Source organism: Topomyia yanbarensis, chromosome 2 (assembly GCF_030247195.1).
Source record: "Topomyia yanbarensis strain Yona2022 chromosome 2, ASM3024719v1, whole genome shotgun sequence".
Taxonomy (NCBI): domain Eukaryota; kingdom Metazoa; phylum Arthropoda; class Insecta; order Diptera; family Culicidae; genus Topomyia; species Topomyia yanbarensis.
Window position 1 is genome coordinate 206,166,956 of NC_080671.1, and position 19,979 is coordinate 206,186,934.

General features: G+C 35.1%; 1 protein-coding gene and 1 pseudogene across 6 annotated transcripts in view; both read right to left on the reverse strand.

Moving 5' to 3' along the window:
• The window catches only part of LOC131682775 (E3 SUMO-protein ligase PIAS2), a 172,920-nt gene that overhangs the window by 9,730 nt on the left and 143,211 nt on the right, over positions 1 to 19,979 (reverse strand). The gene's annotated exons all lie outside the window — the stretch shown is intronic.
• Positions 5,509 to 19,419, reverse strand: LOC131682779 (uncharacterized; annotated as a pseudogene).

Consider the following 19,979-nt stretch of genomic DNA (forward strand, 5'->3'; position numbering starts at 1 on the left):
TTGCTCTTCGGCGAGGAAAAATGAAGCTTCTTGTTCATTTCATTGATGTTCGGAAAGATAAGTAAAAACTGTTGTGTAATTTTTGATGAACGCGATCGAAGATCTTGGTTAGTGAGATCGATGATTTTTAAACACTTACACAGAGCTTTGAAACGATGTTCGCGAACACAGAAAAAAAATTACCTCGAAGTATTTCAAAATCACCAGCACCGAAGGATTAGGCTGGCTCGAATCAAAACTTGTCGAAAATAAACAAAGTTCATTCCATAGCGTCAAACTGGCTCCCGGGTGGCGAAATCGATAGATTTCAACGGGATGCTGGAGCGTTGCCAGAAATGTTTCCCAGATTAAATATTTCCTAGATTAAATAATGGGGAACTTTCCAGCTCAGCCGGAATGCTTATTCGTATTCCGACTCCAGCGACGCAAACGATTCTAGTTAGAATCGGTTGTGTCACTGAAGCCGGAATGCGAATTAGAAACAGTCAGAATTCAGGTTTTATTAAAATAAGTTATTTCTGTGTTTCTAATGGAAAATAGCGAAATAACGGTACAAGTATATCCGATTCTCTGCTGTTGCCAAATGAATTGTTTCACTCTCATTAAATACTCTTTTCAGGGTTACCATATGAGGATAAAATATTTTAGGTTTTCGATGCACGTGTACCGATATTTCGATTAGAAATAACGAAATAGCTAGTTTTAATACAACCTATCAGAAGATAGTCAAAATTGTAGCATTCATATTAACAAACTAAAGTGTATTCTACCTCACTCCGGTTATGTCTCTGACATTACCCACCCATCTTTTTTTGTTTCTTAAGGATTTTTATGAACGTGTCCACTGGAAAAACAGACAGAGAAAGAATGACCGGTACGGTGAGAATGAAGAAACGGTGAAAATTCACCCTTTATTGGAAAACACTGAGAAAAGGTATGCCCTCAAGCAGGAATCGAACCTGCGATCTCCCAATCTCTAGTTGTGTGCGTTAACCACTCCGCTATCGAGGAACTGTGATGATGCCATCACATGTTCCCAATAGTTTTTGTGATCACCGCTGCAGACTCCAATGCCTCCTAATTGACTCAACGACCCCCAATATATATATATATATATATATATATATATATATATATATTATATATATAATATATATATATATATATATATATATATAATATATATATATATATATATATATATATATATATATATATATATATATATATATATATATATATATATATATATATATATATATATATATATATATATATATATATATATATATATATATATATATATATATATATATAATATATTATATATATATATTATATATATATATATATATATATATATATATATATATATATATATATATATATATATATATATATATATTATATATATATATATATAATATATATATATATATATATATATATATATATTATATATATATATATATATATATATATATATATTATATATATATATATATATATATATATATATATATATATATATATATATATATATATATATATATAATATATATATATATATATATATATATATATATATATATATATATATATATATATTATATATATATATATATATATATATATATATATATATATATATATATTATATATATATATATATATATATATATATATATATATATATATATATATATATATATAATATATATATAATATATATACACTCAAGTATTATACACTCAAGTTTTTTTTTACGCGGTTTTTTTTTGCGCGGTATTTTTTTACGCGGTTTTTTTTTACGCGGATTTTGAAATTTACGCGGTTTTCATTTACGCGGTTTTCATTTACGCGGATTTTGAAATTTACGCGGTTTTCATTTACGCGGATTTTGAAATTTACGCGGTTTTCATTTACGCGGTTTTTGAAATTTACGCGGTTTTCATTTACGCGGATTTTGGAATTTACGCGGTATCCATCAATGAGGTTCCCTTTATCGCGGATTCTTAAATTTAAGTGGTCTTCATTTACGCGGATTTTGAAATTTACGCGGTTTTCATTTACGCGGATTTTGAAATTTACGCGGTTTTCATTTACGCGGATTTTGAAATTTACGCGGTTTTCATTTACGCGGATTTTGAAATTTACGCGGTTTTCATTTACGCGGATTTTGAAATTTACGCGGTTTTCATTTACGCGGTTTTCATTTACGCGGCTCGTATCCCCCGCGTAAAAAAAAACCTGAGTGTATATATATATATATATATATATATATATATATATATATATATATATATATAATATATATATATATATATATATATATATATATATATATATATATATATATATATATATATATATATATATATATATATATATATATATATATATATATATATATATATATATATATATATATATATACAGGGTGTTTGGTTCATGGTTAAGAATCTCTCGGGGGGTGATAGACTGCCATATTTGGAGAAAAAAATCGTTCTACACATACCATCAAATCTCAACCGTTACAGAGTTATTGAACTTTTAGTGTAAAAAACTTATTTGTCTTAAAATACCTCTAACTTTAAAAGTATACTTTGTATTTTAAATGTTTTAGTTCCATTCGAAAGGTGAGAAAATTTCGCATTGAGTGATGCCCTCACATGTTTCAGCTAATGAGTTTAAATAGCCTTTCCAAAGTAATTTATTGAAAATTAAACAATTTCAGACGATTTTTCGTTCATTTCTTGAAAATCATAATAGTTAACCTCATCATTTTAGTAATTCAGATTGTTAGTCTTGATGAGCTGCTTAATTTGTTCTTTGACATGATACACTTACCTTTTCTTATTTTCATGATTTTGGGTTATTCAACTTGGATATTTTTATCTCATTTTCACTAGTACCAGCTCTAATTGAAAAATTACGGCACTTATTGTACTTTTTTTCTTTTTATTCGAAAGCCAGGAAAATTTTACAGTGAAAAATGTATTAATACCTTTCAGTTAAGTGAATTTAGTATTCTTTTAAAAGTAAATTAGTTTAAAGTTAGTGCTATTATTAGCATTTTCGTTAATTTTCTTAAAATAGTAAATTATAAACATCACCATTATTATCATGGAAATAATGCATCTCAGCAAGCTCTACAGTTCTTTCTTTGACTCCATTCAATTATCTCTTTTGGTTTCGACGCAAAATCGTTTTTATCACATCGTTTCATATGCAAAAATAACGATTTCGAACCCACTACATTTGTGGCGAGCTCATGCTGTGTTAACTATTAAATAGCAGCAAAATGAAAAGAGATGTAGACAAAGTGTCAAATTAAAAGTTATAGAGAACATTAAGGGGCATCAAATGAACAAGCGTAACGATAAATTTTGTTGATTAATAATTAGAATAATTAAAAAACTCTCCAAAAAACACAAATTTTGAGTTATTTCGTTAGTAAAAAATCATTTAGTACACTTAACTAAAAGACATTTGTACATACATTGATAGGAAATTTTCTCAGCTTTCCAATGAAATCTTGTAAATAATGATATAAAGCATATTTTTTAGATTAGAGTCTTTTAAGCACTTGCAAGTCGGTTACGGGAAAAGTATAGCAATGAAATTACTAAGAAATGAGAAGAGATAGAAATATGACGTCCAAGAACAAATTATGAATCGTCCCAAAACTCAACTTTTGGATACTGGATATTGCTATAATCATACTTCATTATTTCGAGAAAATTAGCAAAAACCTCCTCAAAAACACTAACTTTTAACTACTTTACAGTTAAAAGGTAATTAAAACTAATTACTTAAAAGATATGAGAACACCATTCAATAGGAAATTTTCTCACCTTTCAAATGGAACTGAAACATTTAAAATACAAAGTATACTTTTAAAGTTAGAGGTATTTTAAGACAAATAAGTTTTTTACACAAAAAGTTCAATAACTCTGTAACGGTTGAGATTTGATGGTATGTGTAGAACAATTTTTTTCTCTAAATATGGCAGTCTATCACCCCCCGAGAGATTCTTAACCATGAACCAAACACCCTGTATATATATATATATATATATATATATATATATATATATATATATATATATATATATATATATATATATATATATATATATATATATATATATATATATGTATGTGTCAAACAGGTAGAAACAAGCACCCGCGTCGTGTCCTGTAGAATAAGTTTCTGGTGATTTTTACAGCATATTCGATAAAATCAATTTTTTTTAGTTTTTTGTGCAATTTAAAGGTCTTAGATAATTTTGTCCGTATAATGGACGATTCTCACACTAAAATTCCGCTGGCCATCCGAAAATTGATCGTTGATTTGAAAGAAGATGGTAAAAGCCTGTCCGAAATTGCAGGAACTGTGAATCGCCCACGATCTTCGGTGCAGTATGTACTTCAGAGCTTCAAGAAAACAAAATCTCTTGAGACTGCTCCAGGAAGAGGTCGCAAACCGAAGCTTACAGATCGTTACGTTCGCATACTTTTACGTGAAATCAAGGAACATCCTAAACAGAGTGCTCCTAAGCTTGCACATAACCTGTTGCGGTACGACAACATTAAAGTTAACCCACAAACAATACGCAATGCCCTCCACGATAAAGGATATCGAGGATGCGTAGCGCGTAAAAAACCGTTCATTTCTGCTAAAAATGTCAAAAAGCGGTTGGAATACGCTCAAAAATATGTAGTAGAACCAGATGATTTTTGGAACAACGTTCTATTCACGGATGAGACCAAATTTAATATTTTCGGGACTGACGGATTGGTTAGAGTGTGGCGCAAACCGAATACTGAGTTAAATCCGAAAAATCTGCGGCCGACAGTAAAGCACGGCGGTGGTCATGTTATGGTGTGGGGTGCCTTCAGTGCAAGTGGTCCAGGAAACTTGACATTTATCGAATCTACCATGGATAGATTCATGTATCTTGACATTTTAAAGAACAATTTAAAAGCAAGCGCGCGGAAATTGGGCCATGGAGATAATTTTGTTCAGGATAATGACCCCAAGCATTCCTCGAAGATTGTCAAGGAATGGTTGCTCTACAATGTAAAATCGACGCTCCCACATCCTCCCCAATCACCGGACCTAAATCCCATAGAAAATTTGTGGGGTCATCTTGAACGAAAAATCCGGGAACATCCGATTCAAAATAAGAACCAACTGAAGAAGGTTCTAGTTGAAGAATGGCAGAAAATTTCACCTGAAACAACCCAAAAACTGGCTTCCACGACGAAAAGACGGTTGCAGAGCGTAATTGCAGCAAAAGGTGGTCATACAAAGTATTAATTTTGTATTTTAAGTCAGTTCAATAACATTTCTTGTCGTGTACGGACAATTCTTTGACGATGATTTTGGAAGAGATGTTTATTTTATTCATTTTTTTACAGTTGAATGTATTTTTCTTATATTTATGTTTTGATAGAATTAAGGAGTTATTTTAGTTCATAAATAAACAAATTTTAGGTTTTTATTCTTTAACTTATTGTGTTTAATGTACAACTGCGCATGCGAGCAATCCCTGTACGGACAATTTTTTGATACACTGTATACATGTATAGTTGGTCTTTATGGCATAATAGACGATTGACATAATGGACGTTAGGCATGAATTATCATGGTGAAGTATCACTTTAAGGAACTTATTGTCAAAACTAATGACCTTTCAATATAGAGACCCCTTTTCAAAATTACGGAAGAAAAGTCGTCTAAGGTTTGGAAGTCATACCTTTGCTGCACTGCATGGATTTAATCAATTAATTCACCATTTTGTCGAAAATAAGTGTAGCAATGTTGTACAGGTCAGGAAATGCTCGAACTACATTCAAAACACGAAGCTTTGCGTTGCTGGTTCGCATACAAAAGCTTCGCATCACAATCGCTTACAATCGTAATTGTGCTCTTCGCTTACACTTTCATGTGCTCTTCGGCGAGGAAAAATGAAGCTTCTTGTTCATTTCATTGATGTTCGGAAAGATAAGTAAAACTGTTGTGTAATTTTTGATGAACGCGATCGAAGATCTTGGTTAGTGAGATCGATGATTTTTAAACACTTACACAGAGCTTTGAAACGATGTTCGCGAACACAGAAAAAAATTACCTCGAAGTATTTCAAAATCACCAGCACCGAAGGATTAGGCTGGCTCGAATCAAAACTTGTCGAAAGTAAACAAAGTTCATTCCATAGCGTCAAACTGGCTCCCGGGTGGCGAAATCGATAGATTTCAACGGGATGCTGGAGCGTTGCCAGAAATGTTTCCCAGATTAAATATTTCCTAGATTAAATAATGGGAAACTTTCCAGCTCAGCCGGAATGCTTATTCGTATTCCGACTCCAGCGACGCAACCGATTCTAGTTAGAATCGGTTGTGTCACTGAAGCCGGAATGCGAATTAGAAACAGTCAGAATTCCGGTTGAACTTTACTGGGTTCCGGTAACTATCCGATACCCTTTAGGGACCTCTGTTTAAGGTGTACCAGTGCGATGCGGCTTAGCCGCATAACCAAGACGAGGAGGCCACCGACCCGCCGTCGGAAGCAAGCGAACCTGTGACCCACTCGTTTGCCCGGCTTATTCAAACATAAGGGCTATCCCTAGTTTAATCGCAATCAATCGCAAAGATGTGGCGTAGCCACATTGGGTGGTGGAATTAAAATAAAGTTGGCAACGCTAGCAAAATGTAAACACAAATGAACACTCCGGATGAACCTATCGTCAACTGACATTTCGACGAGTTTTGATTCGAGCATATAATATGAGCCCTATACTCGACGTATTGAGGGGGTCGCTTATCTTAGTCATGTTCCTATAGTCACCTACAACGATGTTCGCGATTCTCAAATAGACGAAGCAATCACTTCATATGTGGTTTATAAATTGGTAAGGTATGCAACGGATTTAATCCTGAAATCCTAAATTATAATCTTAAAATAATTCATTATATTTATACTCGAAATAAGATTTACCGTTTATGATTTTAAGACAGTTACCTAGCGAACATGTCACAGGTGATGCATCCAATAGACGAGGCAATCGCTTCATATCAGGGGCGCCACATTGAAATCTGTATTTCGGTCAAAAAAATTTTTTTTACCGTCTGTGATGACTAAAACCGGAAAAAATCTATGAAAATCTGTATTTAATTTACAAAACATCTGTGAAGAATCACAATATTTCCCAAAGTCTGTGGATATCTCTGAAATTTCAATTAAAATGCCAACAATCTGTCATCTGTGAAAAGGAATCTGTGAATATTGTAACACTGCTTCATACGTGTTCACCGAACACCGTTTCGAAACTTTGTGCAAATGTTTCAAAAACATTAAAACCACGCGTTTAGAGCTTACCTGAGGTAAGTTACCTCGTGTTCGTCAATGTGTGCTTCTAAGGTTCATATGAACTTTTTCCAAGATTGTAAAAAGCGAACTAGAAGCAAAGCTCGCTTCGTCGAAACAGAGATGAGTTTTACCCCTAAATGTTCGCAGCGATTATATGAAACTCATCGATGCATGTGGTATGCTTGAGAAGGTGTTTCATGAAACTTCGAACAGCAATCAGTTCATTTTGCGAACTTTCCTGTCTTGATGTTCTATTAAATTTTGGAATATGTATACGGAAAAATAAAACAACCCGCAGAATAAGTTCTTTTAGCTTAAATTTAGGTAGTTTTGAGTCTTGCGTCGCTTTCGCACTTATTAGTGTTGTCAAAAACAAAGAGATTCGACTCAGTCGAGGCCTTCCATGGAATAAGGTACTTTTGAGTTGTTTCAGGTATACTTAAAATTAGGTAGATTCAACTTAAATTTAGGCACATTTAACTCAAGGTTGAGTATAAAAAACCTGTCAATGAGTTGTGGTTTTTGCCGTGGTTAAAGGGAAACTACCTTTAACACGGTTTACCTAATTTTACCTTATTCCACGATATCCCAAGATTGAGTCAAAAGAGCTCATCTTTTGGTAGTTTTTCGTATCCGTGTAGGACTTGCATTACCAACGGAAAATAGTGTTTGGAATAACCTTTCGAAAATGGCTCGAAAATAAGTGTAATTGTCTAGCCCATTTCGGTCACAGCCGTCAACATAGTGCCCCAACCGAACAATAAAATGATGGAAAATTTAAAATATAGATCCGCAAAAAAATTGTTTCTGCTTCAAGCAAACAGAGCATCTACTCGAAGGACTGAACAATGTGCTGAATTCAAAGATTGTTGGATGCTGCTGACTTATATCTACCTATGTGTTTGTCGTCGTCGTGAAGACTACTTAGTATTGAATAAGATAGGAAAAATCTACTTTCGGCATTGACGTTTTTCTTTATCAAGCAAAATAATCCTTATCAGCGCTAAAAGTACAGTAGGATTCCGTTTTTGGCAACAATTTTAATTTTTTCAGTTGCCCAAATCGGAACCGTGCCGAAAATGGAACATCATTTTTAAAGTTTGGATTTTCAATCTACGACTTCAAAAATGTTTCAAGGATTTTTAATCATGTGCGAAATGGAATGAGATGAAAGAAAAGAAAATTTGATTTTATTCATGTTTTTATCAAATACAGTCGTCCCACAGTGATCACTTTCCATACAAAAGTTGGACAAAACCTCAAAAGGGGTCCGAATGGGATGAAAATTTCACATTGGGGTAATTTTACGTCGCTGAATTCATAGTTGGTGTTATTTTTTATTATTTCCTACCTCAAAATTTTGGCACCTAGGATGGTTTGAAAATTCAACATTTATGAATATAAAGTGCACTGCATCTTAAAATTTTCAAAAAAAATGGTTTAGTAAATTCTTAGCAGAATACACATTTTTTCAATTGTTGATAATGCTAAGAGACTTTTATAAACTATATAGCGAACCCTGGATAATCAAAAACTACCATGCGTCATCTTCAGGCATATCATGAAAAATCACCTTTTTTCATATCTCGGGACAGAAAGGGACAAAACAAGACATTTATTTTCGAAAAGTACACTATTTTGCAAGTCATGGACCACAAGCGAGCTTTACGAACTGTTTCAAAAAAAAGTACAGCCACTTTGAACATTAATGCACGATTTATTATTTGTTCCTAAGAAAGAGTGAGTGAGAAGATAGCCTTGTATCGACTAAATCGAATGGCAAATATTAGTCCAGCGAATAACCTTACTAATGAAATCAGTTGACCCTAACCGGAATCTTAACTAAAACGATATATTCATTTGAATATCATAGGTTTGAACACAGTTTGTTCGAGAATTGATCATCAATTTCCCCCTTGGAGTTCTGTAAAAAAATTATCTTTTGTCCTCAAGACCTTGTTTACAAACAGAGAAAAATCATGAAAAACTCAAAATAAATTTTTGAGGTTTTGTACGGCTAGGCGACACTATGCGCCGTCCAGTAGAATTCTCATAATCTTCGCGCATTTCTCGAGTGCAATGCCCCTCATGACGGAGGTGTAACGTATCCTTTAATTCGTATCGCTTTTCTTCGGCCCACTGAACGTCAAAACTCAAACAATTCACTGCATGGTAGTGTTGATTTCGCTCCTGGGGCTGTTATCTCTTCTTTCTGAAAATTAATGAACAATTTAATGAGAGTGAAACAATTCATTTGGCAACAGCAGAGAATCGGATATACTTATTCCGTTATTTCGCTATTTCCATTAGAAACACCGAAATAACTTATTTTAATAAAACCTTTCTGAAATTAGTAAAAATTGCAGCATTCGTATTAATAGCTTAAAATGTATGCTACTTCATTTCGGTAATGTCGTTGACATTATCTACCTATCTTATATTTATATTTCCACTGTCTATATATTTATATTTCCACTGTTGGGGGAAGATTATTAAGACTACCCAGCGCTGTTCCGGTGTTTGGAATAGTGCCAAATTTAAATATCACTGCTCATATATTTTTAAAATTTTTTATCTTTAATCGAAATATTCCTGGTTTTAAATAATGTTAAAATCACATCATTGAATTTTTTCTCGAAATTATAATCACATAATAACGATACTCCCCACACACTCTAGCATTATTTTCGTGTCCGTTAGGAAGACATTTTCAGTGTTGGATAGGTAGATTTGCTTCAGTCTTTGTGCAACTGTTCTTTATAAACTGTGGGTAATGTCTGCGACATAACCAGAGTGTCGTGACTACATTTCGGGGCGTTAATTCAAATCTAATGCTATTGAACGTAATCACGTTTGAATGGAAAATTTTAAAATGATTCGTTATTATAATTATGGTTAAGAAATTAAAAATTAAAATTGGAAATTCTTTCCATTATCAACTATTTTTCGTCTTTTCAAATCTTCAACATTCTTTGAAAAAATTGTTGAAATTTTATTGATGGAAAACTGAAAATGCGTTTGGCAACACTGCCCACTAAATGGATGATGGGGGAAAGACGCGTATTCGTTTACGTTATGCTAGTATTAGTAGCAGAAAGGAATGAAAAAGTGCATGGCATGAAAACGAGCGAGCAAGAGAGTGATAGTAGTGCGCACTACTATACTAAATATTGGTCGGTCGGTTTTCTCATCATTCGTGCACCAGAATAGCAGAAATTTTCGCGTCATAGGCTCATAGCCCATACCAAACAGACCGTCCGAAAGCAGTCAGCAACGAAAACCATCCGCGAAAGTACCTCAACCCCTGGTGACGTTGAGAAACCAAATGCCACCATGCTTGAACAGGAACTGTCACCCTGTGAGAAATTCGCCGCTATCGGAAGTGAGCGGAATTTTCCTCCCGCGATAAAACAAACCAATGGTCCTTTTCAGGCCCGAATTAAATATATTGCAAGAATTTTTAATTGAAACTTCACAACACTTCGGTTGTCAGACATTACATGCTCGTCTTTTTTATAGGAACTGAAAAGTACATAATTTGTTTGCCGATGAGAAAAATCCGCTAATTATTATCACAATTTGAATATGTGAGCGCTGCTAAGGCTAGGAACACGAGAAATAGCATTAGCGGAAAAATTGCGCTAATCATTCTATTGCGCATTTTGCACCTAACAAGACTCCTGCGTTGAAAATATTTGCACAGTGCATTCCCCTCACAACACATATACATATGCGTTCTTTTTGTTTTGTGTTTGCAATTTGCTGCTGCTAGATTAGGATATTTTTCAAAATTTCATAACAAAAGACTAAAATATGTGATATTATGTTTTTACAGAACCGTTTTCAGTCTCGGCAAATATAGATTAAAACAACAATGAATACGGACGATTCACTACCCCCGGATTCGGATCCGGAAGTTGAATAGAATCAACTATTCTCGGGAGGATGTTTTGGTTGACGATGACTCTCTTGGTGCTGTATTGTCAACTGAAATGATTGAATACAGTTTAAGCTTGTCCGACACCGGGATGGATATCAGCAAAGCAGAAAATGTTGATCATCAACAAAGTGAAAGCAGATTTTCTCAGAACAAATTGCCAGAAGGATTGCTTGGTTGCTGGCTGCTGATTGCGGTACGGGATTTTAAGGGCCATAGTTCCGGCAAGGAAGTAGGTAAATGGGGAGTCTCCGGAAATACTGCCGAGCAATTCACTCATAGTTGTTGGCTGCTGCCGAAAATTTTTTTGAAACGAGAAGTGATTTTTACGTGCGATGAAAGAGGAGTGGCAATGCCTGTTTGGAGCTCCAAGCCGATTCCGGAAGAGGACGATTTTATCCGTTTTGCGTTGTTTAATGATAAAACCAACCATAGATGTTACACGGTAGATAAAGTCACCCCTACACTTTTACAGAATTGGAGAAACAAAGAAATCCATCTATTACTGCATGTTTATTCACTTTCTGTCAACTACAAGAGCGTTTTCAAGACAGTGCGCGAAGTTTGTTGGAGCCGGAGGAACGTGACAAGGCTGGGGCTGCTTCGAACCAATCAGTTGCGGTTCTTGCGCAAAAATTGCGAGATATCCATGGTGATAAATGGGAAGCAAAGGACATTGCGTGGATGATGTGGGCTAATGCCATTTATACTTCAGAGTTTCACTGCCAAGAAAGGTTGCTACACGATGTTCCCCCCGCACATTTGGTGAAATTATTTTCGGCTAAAGAACAGCCTCGTTTGAAAGCAATTCGTCGAGGTTTTGCTGTTGCCCATAGTGTAAATGCTGGGTATCATGGCGATGTAGAATCACTTCGTGAAGCCTTTTATTTTTTTTTATTAACAGATTAAGGCCGAAGTGGCCTGTGCCGTATACAAAAGATTTCTCCATTCCACTCGGTCCATGGCCGCGCGTCGCCAGCCACGCAGTCTGCGAAGGCTCCGCAAATCGTCTTCCACCTGGTCGATCCATCGTGCTCGCTGCGCACCACGTCTTCTTGTACCGGTCGGATTACAATTGAGAACCGTTTTCACCGGGCTATTGTCCGACATTCTGGCTACGTGCCCGGCCCACCGTGGTCGTCCGATTTTCGCGGTATGACAGATGGGCGGCTCCCCCAACAGCTGATGCAACTCATGGTTAATTCGCCGTCTCCATGTGCCGTCTTCCATCTGCACTCCACCGTAAATGGTACGCAGCACTTTCCGTTCGAAGACACCAAGCCTTTGAGGACATGCAACTAACTGCTCAAAACATGATTGTCAAAATGCAATCAGTGAAACGGCACCTAGAGGCCCTTGAGCAACGAGACCGAATCGGCGACACGCTCATTTCAGCAGCGGAAGAAGCAGTGCAAGTGGAGGAAACAGACTTTGGAGCATTTTTAGCCAGTCGCGTAGAGGAGATGGATGATGTCGATCATCAATGATGATTTTGCTCATAACAAAAAACAATGTTTCCTTTTAATATGTTTCTTTTTAATTACCAATGCTCTATTTAATAAGAAAACATGTATAATTTTTAAAAAACGATGTTTATATTTAAAAAAATAAACTTTTTACTTTCGCTTCTCTGAATTGTCTTCAAACCCAAGGCCAGTGAGATTTTCTTCTAGGGCAATTGTTGGGTCAAATCTTCCACCTCTTACATAACCGCATTTGCGAAACAGATTGTTCATTGGGTGATTAGAAAACGTATCCAACGCCTTTGCAACCACTAATTGAATGTCCTTCTCGCGAGTCTCTTGGTAGATTTTTTTTCAAGTGCCTTTTGGTTAATCCGAATACGATCTCTATTGGATTGAAGAAAGGACAGTATGCAGGTAGAAAAATTACATAAATACCCAATGCGCGCAAATAGGAAATTATTGCAGAATCACAATGAATGCGAGCTCCATCAAGAATCCATACGGAGCAATAACCCGGGTAACACTGTACATTATCTGAATTAAGAGCAAACTGTCTGCAACAAGCGAAAAATGTTGTCCTATTAAACGTCCCTTCGGTACAGAAAACCTCCTGCATGCCTTCCTGGCTTATAAAGCATAGCAATGAAACTCTTGGTCGTCTTACAAATTCGCCTCTACATATCAACCGTTTCCCCCGCACAGCGTATCCTCTTGTGCGTAGCATAGATCTGGAATCGAAGCTTACCTCATCCAAAAAAACTAAGTTATGGTAATCCCACTTGATTTGATGCAATTCCTCACAAAACCTTACGATATCTTCCGTTCTGATCTGTATAGCTCTTCGTTCCAGCGCTTTCCAGGTTAATCCTTCGTTGTGCAATATACGACAAATCGAGGACGCCGAAATTGTGATGTTAAATTGGCGAGCAAACAGTTCTTTTGATTCATCTAAGTATAACGTTGGTTTAGCAAGAAATAATTCCACCAACCACTCTCGTTTATCTGCTCCAAATTTTTTTACATCCCGATAATATTCTTTCCTCGAAAAAAAACCCGTTTCTTTGGTAAGTTTGGATCCAGTTAGTTATTGTAGACTTGTGTTTCCGGTACATGATGGCAAGTTTCGCTTTTGAAAGTCCTAAAAACTAGTAGCCGTACAGCACATAATAAACAGTGTTAACCGATGCGCGCCGCTTAGAGACTTCTGAAAGTATATCAGCCATTCTATGGATATCTTTTTTAAATATTTACTTAAATCTTGATTGAAATTTGCTACGCTCGTCGATAAAAAATGACACGACCTATTTTATGTTGTTGTCAAAATGCTGCATTAGTATTAGTGAGCGCGGAAAACAAGCTGTCAAAAATTTCACGCGCTAGGGTCTTAAAATTCATAGGATGGGCAATACACAAGCAGATTTTGTTAGTCCTGAAAAGGACTGTTTTGGCAACATTGCGGACGCGCGAGTTTACTTCTTGCTGGCGGTGATCTTTGGGGCAGATTTCTTGGCAGGTGCGGCGCGGCCTTATTTGGCTTGTTCTCTACAGTCTTCGTTGGTTTGGCCTTCTGTTTATTGCCAGCTGCTACCGTCTTTGCAGCGACAGCGTTGGCCTTCTTTCGCAGCCTGCTTTTTAGCGGCATCTTTTGGTTTTTTAACCTTCTCATTACCTCCACCACCAGCGGTTTTTCTTCTCTCCTGTGGTAGTCGATTTCTTCGGGTTTTTATTTCGCTGCAGCCTTCTTATCACCAGCTGGTTTCTTATCCTCGACCGTCACCTTAAACGATCCGGAAGCGCCAGTACTCGTGGTGTTTTTCCTTTCCGGCAACCGTATTAAAATCCTTCCTGCCAGCCTGGCGATGTAACACACATGTAGTTGACCTGGCGATGATGCTCCTGTTTTACTGCTTCTTCCGCCGGAATTGGGAACATGTAAACGAATGTCGAAAAATTCAAACAAACCTTATATTTTAAAAATCATTGCATGGATTAACGTCGCAAAAAAAGGTGAGGCTAACTATGAAATGAAATACTAGCATACGCGAATAGTACTGGCCAATGGTGGGACAGATAATAATTGATTTCGGAAAATCAATTTTGATTTATTCATGTAAGTTATACATACTTGCAAATCTTATAGAAGGTTCCTGATTATTTTTCCGACTGATTGGTTCAAACATTGTGTATTTTGGTTAAGTACAATGAAAGTTACAAACTTTCAAAACGCGACCTTCGGTTTTTTCCGATATTTTTAAATGGGGCTTCTATTTTGAAACGTTAGTCGTAGTCACAGTAATAGTTGGCGAAAGAAAAGATTTTAAAATTTAATTCTTTCGAGTGGAATGATAGCGCTGATAAGGGCTAATTTGTTTGCCGAAGAAAATATTCTCTGGGTGGGAGATTTTTGTTCCCATTGTTCCTGCTTTCTAACACGGAGCTGCACAAATAAATCCACGGAGATGAATCTTAATAATCACCTTCTCTCCCGGTGTTGACATACAGTCGGTGGACATCTGACAAGTAGACTTGCTAAAACCGATTAGATTAGCGTGAACCAATCAGGAATGAGCTTCAGTCAGATGATTTGAAATCAGTTTTTTTCGTGTGTGTATGCTACCTTACATCCATCAGAAATGAAAATGATGGCCTCTGCTAGTTGCACGTATCGACACAAACTGATTCATCCACCATCGTGTACAGCTCACAAATATTTCTCGGTATTGTACAGCCATCCGTTCGCGCCAAGCAACCAAATACGAATGTTTATAGAAACAAATCTGTAGCGGACCTATATTTAAAACTTTTCATCATTTAAGTGTTCGGTTGCTTCACCATATTGACAGCTCTGGCCGAGATGAGCTGAAAATTTTCACCATTTTCGGTAGTTTTGAAAGATTTTTTAAAACACAGTATTTTTGGTATTAATGCGTGTTATACAAACTCCAAATTTTTGTACTACATTGCGGAACATATTTTCGATAAAATTGCCTTAAACCTCAAATCATTCTATTAAGTATGATGGAAGTTATTAACGTTCAAAATCTGACGCGACTGCCACAGCCGATATTTTGAAACGGGACCCCATATTGAAACGTTAAACGGACCCTACACTGGACAAGAATATTGTCAATAAAAATATTGACAAGACTGCTTCAATCCGTCAATCCCATTTAGCGGACCCTACACGGGACAAGAATATTGTCAATAAAAATATTGACAAGATTGCATCAATCCGTCAATCCCATTTGATTTCTACATGATCAATATTTTCAAGATACCCTTACACGATCAATATATTGATCAATAATCGATTTATTGTCAATATTTCTGCACGTGTAGGGTCCGCTTTGATATCTGCATGATCAATATTTCCAAGAAACCCTTACACGATCAATATATTGATCAATAATCGATTTATTGTCAATATTTCTGCACGTGTAGGGTCCGCTTTAGAAGTATTCTACTTCAATAAATAAATTTATCAGCTCTCCATAGCTACCCAATCGTTTGTCTTTGATATTGAATTGATAGATTGAAAATCAAATTGCAATGGTTTGAAGAAAACCATTGTTGTTATAAAAATCATTTGCGACTGTCCAAACAAAAGTGATTGAAACATCTGTGCTACCATAACAATATGCTCCAATGAATGTTACTAAAATCTCTAGATGCATTTGCGAGAGATTAACACATCAAAAAATAATATAAACAAACCGATTTTTAAGAGCCACGCTACCTAAAATCTTAAAAATAGATCATAACAATTAATCATTAGATAGCCTTGTTTATTCAGCAAACTTGCTTGAATTTATTTGTGTTATATTGTGAGGCATTGCGCAGGTAAACTTCACACATCTAAACAGTCGATACTTTGAACACCATAACCACAAGGACCACCCTAATTCCATTCATTTGAAAAAAATCGGCAAAAAAACAAATTTGCCGAAGGCATCATAAAGCTTAAACAAATTATTTGGGAGCTATCAGTTTTGTATTCTTAAATACGGCTTTGGAACGCACTATGGTCAGCTTTCGATATGTAGGGGAGACCGAGGAGGGTTGAAACAATTTTTATTTTTTTTTAGATAAATCGACAAAAACTGTCATTCGATGATTGCTTATTTTTAAATTTCTTACTTCTGTTTATGCTTTATCAAATTACATTAGAATAACTGGTACAAATCAATAATAAAGCATCAATCAAGTGTTCTCTTTGTTTCAATTCTCCTTATACCGAGGTAAGTAGAAACAGCAATCAATGTGAGTTGAAACAAGTAACCAATTATTTTAAATATTATCAAAACGTTTTCTAAAGCATCAAATGTTGCAATTGTGTCATTTTTATTCGTTCACACTACGATAATTCCTTAAAATGACATGCATTATTATCATTATTTTTCAGTGTATATCTACGTATAAACTAACACTGGTTTTGAAAATTTATCTTAGATTTTGGTTACAAATGCAGGAATTTCTACACTGATATCAGCAGTAATAATAGTCAGATACTTTTCCTAACCACTAATTAACTATAACTGTAAAATCAAGAAATTTGATACCCATTTTTCGTATATATTTAGCTTTGTATTATTGTCCAACCACTTCCCCTAGGACATTCTGCATTCATCAAAATGGTTGATATGACCAGTGATACTATTTATGTCTACAAGTGATACGGGTTTATGAAACCAGATAATTTGGTACCCATATCGGTAGTATTTGGTATATTTTGAATTATGGTTACTTCGCTCCAAGCTCAGAAACTGATAGGAGTAAACAATTAGAACAAATGCATATTCCGTGGTTATAAATGACCTAGAACTAATCAATTAAGAATGTTGATCACTGTTATCAATTCAGGAAAGAAGAATCTTGATTATTATTATTTGTTCAGGAACGTTAATGTGATTATAACATTGCCATAAGACTAGAAGTTCATCATCGAGGAGAGTTGAAACAAGGTGTTTCAACTCTCCTAGGTCGAGAAGTAAGGTTTGTTCCACAATTTACAATTTATACATGGAAAAGATAGAAAAAAACGCACACAATTCATAAATGTTAACTTTAAGACTACATAATAATATTTTCTCGCTAAAACATCACTTAATATCCTAGGGTTATTGTGCACTAATTCATCTTAGCTCCTGTATTCATCTCACCCATTTGAATACATTAGTTAGAGTAGAGTCTGCTATCTCTATTCAACGCATTAGGTCAATTGGTAGGATGAATAAGGGAGCGTTGTACTTCTACATTTTTCAAACCATATTTTTTGTGTTACTGCTTCTTAGAAACGAACCAAGGCTGCTGATACCTATTTTAGGGCAATCCAATCACTGTAAGCCGAGTTACAACCAAAATAGTGTAACATCCTGACTAATGAGATGAATAAGGGCACGTCTACCCTATTTATACCAATTTGAAGAATATAACGAAAACTTACTTTTGCTCGTTTTTTTGTAGTGTGTTTACCGTAAATACTCAACCACTCATTTAACGTAGTTAGCGTGTATTGGAAGATTTGTGGGCACGATATACACGCAGAAAAAAAATTAGTAAAAATGAACAAATTTTGGTTTTAAATAACAATTTTCCCGTTTGATATAGTGACAAACAAGATTCAGGTTTGCTTCAATCAATACTGTCGGTTGAAATTACCAACTAATTTATTTGTTGGCTTTTCAGTAGTTTCAACAAATATTTCGTTTGAAACAACAAAATCATGATAAGTTTAACCGAACAAACAAGTTTGAATAAACAAAAACGAATCGTTTGTATTAACCAAAGGAGAGAACAACTCAAATTTAGTTGAAATTAAAGAAAGATTCTGTTGGTTTTTAACAAAGGGATCAGTTAGATCTAACAAATTTTATTTTGATTTAACAATGTTTCTATTTAAAATGTAAACAGAAGTATTTGTTGAACTAAACCAAATACATGCTTTCGAAAAACGCCCATTTCAATTTGAAACAGTCATTCGCCACGTTTTTAATTCAACTAAACGTTTTGTTAATTCAAGAAGGCCTGATTCTTCTGCGTGTAAAATAAATAAATGTATTAGTGTCGAATCCCTAACGGTACTGTTTCGCTAGTAATGGGCACTGTTTCAACTCTCCTCTGTTTCAAATCTCTTCGGTTTCCCTTACTGAAAATTTAGTGCCAAGTTGTGTAGTGACGTCGAATTAATCGAAAGAGAAAGAAGCTCGCAATGTTACTAAGGTTCAATTGAAAATTTTCTCCAGAACTAATCTTATTATGCAGTATATTTGACTCTTAAAATCTCAGGCTCTGGGTCTTACTATTAAAATTGATTCCGTCAGACACTAGTTACACTGTAACCAGTTATATTATACTTAAATAATACATTTCAAAACTTATTGTATTCATTAAATACGACCTGTAGAGTGTAAAATATAGTTAACCCTTAAGGTTCAAGTTACCTTTTTTGAGCATGTGTTAGATTTGAACGCTGGGTAGTATGGGTAGGAAGAATTGTGTTCAGCTTTTCCACCAGATTATCCATTTAAACCTTTTAAAAACTCTAAAAGAAGAATATCAGCCGATTTATTAGATCACAACGATTCAAATTATACAAAATAGCTGCTGAAAAAACTATCGGTTTCGCTAAATGGTGCTTTTGAAAAAGTGGCACAGCCACTTTTTCAAAAGCGCCATTTAGCTAAGCTGATGGTTTTTCCAGCAAGTATTTTGCATGAATTGAATCGTGATGATCTAAAAAATCGACTGATAGTCTTGTTTTAGAGTTTGGAAAAGGTTTAAATGGATAATCTGGTGGCAAAGCTGAACACAATTTTTCTTACGCACACTACCAAGCCTTGAGGTAACTTGAGCCTTAAATGCATAAAGCTCTTTTAAAATAACTTGCAAAAATCATCTCAAAATTATCACAGTAATGTATTGGGAGGAAGGGGGGGGGGGGTTGGTTCTTCTCTAATCTTCCGGCCATCACATCAAATGATTTGGTATTCTTAGTATGTATAACAAACATAAAGATGTGACACAAGGTGCTAAACGCACAAAAATCCTGTTAATCCAATTTTTCATTGGATTGTCTGCTCTAAAGATATTACCAAGGGCCGTTCATAAATGATGTCGCGTATTGACAGTTGGGGAAAAGCCATGAATTACCGAGAGAACTAAAAATTTAAGACGTGCTAGTGGAGCGGGGTTAATAAAACCAA